This window comes from Pteropus vampyrus, unplaced genomic scaffold (genome assembly GCF_000151845.1).
Source record: "Pteropus vampyrus isolate Shadow unplaced genomic scaffold, Pvam_2.0 Scaffold15, whole genome shotgun sequence".
Lineage (NCBI taxonomy): Eukaryota > Metazoa > Chordata > Mammalia > Chiroptera > Pteropodidae > Pteropus > Pteropus vampyrus.
The window spans coordinates 5,372,815-5,375,250 of NW_011888796.1; the positions used below are offsets into that span (position 1 = coordinate 5,372,815).

Consider the following 2,436-nt stretch of genomic DNA (forward strand, 5'->3'; position numbering starts at 1 on the left):
TTTATTCCTCCCTAGTTTTATTGATATAACTGACATATAATATTGTGTAAGTTTAAGGCATATATCATGATGTATTAAAATATGTATATATTGTGAAATAGAGTAGTAAAGCACATTCTGTTTTGAGATTTTAAAAATTAACTAGTTAAGAGCATTTACTAACTTGAAATGTTTATTTTTCTTATATATAAAATTTTCTCATATAATGGGCCTACTTCTCTGTCTTCTGTTTTATTGTTTAAGATGTCTATTTCTGAACCAATGTCATGTTATATTAATTTATACATCTTTGTAATATTTTTTGATATCTTGTAGGGTATAATTCCAGGCTTTGGCTTTCCCTGAACATTAACTCCTCTATATAAATTTCAAAAGTATCTTGTCATATTTCTTTAAAACATTCTATTGGACTCTTCATTAAGATGTATTGAATTTATAGATTAAATTGGGATCATTAACATATTTATAGCATCAGCACTTCCCCTCCATGCACATGGTATATACCAATTTATTCAGGTATTCTTGTATGTCCTTCATTCAACAAATATTTTTTGAGAGCACACGCTATTTTAGGGCACTGTTCTAGGTGTTGGGGATACAATATTGATTAAAACACTTCTGCTCTTAAGTTGCTTATATTCTGGTGGGAGAAGAGAGAAAACAAGCAAATAAGATTCAAATATATAATGTGTTCCATTGTGATAAGAAGAAAAATAAAGTAAGTTATAGGGAGAGAGAACAATAGAAGTATGTGTGTGTTCTTGTTTGATTAGGGAAATCTTCACTGATGAAGTAACATTTGAACAGGAGAGGAAGTGAGCCATGCTTTTTATCTTGAGAAAGAGCTGCTTTTCACAGGGAACAACAGACGTAAATCTCTGAGACAGGAGGCTGCCTGATGTGTGTTTTTTTTTTTTTTTAAAAAAACAACACAAAACACAGAGGGGAGAGAATAGAGAGAGAGAGAGAGAGAGAGAGAAACATTTTGTAATGTGTCCATAAAGATCTTGAATATTTCTTACTAGGTTTATTTCCAGGTATTTTACAGTCTTTGCTTTGAATATCTTTTTTTATGTTCTTTGTAAAATCACCTTTTTAATTGGTGTATAGAGAATTACTGGTTCTCGTATATTGAATTTATATCTGGTCACATTTCTGAACTTAGTTTTAGTAATTTAATAGTTGATTCTATTGATTTTTCTGTTAAGTGACAATCCTGCTAATGACTATTTATCTTTTCTATCCTAGCCTATATGGTTTTTTCCTTGTCATTTTATTTCTAGGATGCTTAGTAAAATATGTAGTAGTAGCTAAAAAAGTGAGCATTTTTTCCTTTTCTCTAATTTTAATAAAATGCTTCTAATTTCACAATAAAGCATGATGTATGCTATTTCGCTTTTAATGAAACAGAGGAAATTTTTTCTTATTTATAATTTATTAAGAGACTTTTTAAAAATAGAAACTTTCAATAGCTATTAGGAAGTTCATATTGGGGGGGTGTATTATGTTAATGTATTGAATTGCACTGATATCTCCTTATGTAGACCTATTTTTCAATTCTTGGACATACATTGATTAAACAAATATTAAATGTCTATAGTTACAGGCAATGTTCTAGGCATCTGAGTTATATCAGTGAATGAAACACCCCCTCCAAATCCTGAACTCATGGAACTTGCATTCTAATGATAGAAGGCAGAATGCAAGCAATAAATATATTAAATGAGAAAATTATATTTTTAGTTAGAAGTGATAAATGTGATGAAAAACAGAGACAGCAGGTAAGGGGAATCAGGTGTGGAGAGTGGGTTTGTACTCTTTGAGTTAAGTGGGCTGATGTTGGGGGTTCTGAGCAGGGCAGTGGTATGACCTGACTGTGGCTCTGCCCGATCACTGGACTAATAGACTGTGGGGGATGATTGACATAAGGAGAGATCTCAATGCAGTTGACTATATAACATGACACACACACACACACACACACACACACACACACACACACACACACACTATTAGTCCACTATTAGTGAGCAAGCAGAGCCACAGGCAGGTCACGCCACTCCTCTGCTCAGAACCCCCAAAGAAGAAGCAGGAGACGTGTTACTATAGCAGTATAGGAGGGAAATGATGGAGACAGACCTGGTGAATGGTTGTGGAGGTGATGAAAATTTACTTCTATTTTGAAACAGAGCTAAATGTGTTTTCTAGATTTCTCAATTGCATATAGGGTATGAGAGGAAAAGAGGTTAAGGTTTTTGGACTGAGCAAACTGATCATAATGTTTCTTTCTTTTAATAAATAGCTTGATCTTTCTTTAGTAAATAGCTGATAATTTATTTAGGATTTTTTCAATGATGCTCAAAATTTTGCTAGGATTGTCTGTTCTTCCATAACCCTTATTTGGTTATATTAGCCTGGGTAAATTTTTGTATGTTT

At 32.6% G+C, this 2,436-nt stretch overlaps 1 protein-coding gene across 3 annotated transcripts in view; it reads left to right on the forward strand.

The window, feature by feature from the left end:
• Window positions 1–2,436, forward strand: part of KCNH5 (potassium voltage-gated channel subfamily H member 5) — a 275,201-nt gene that overhangs the window by 117,177 nt on the left and 155,588 nt on the right. The gene's annotated exons all lie outside the window — the stretch shown is intronic.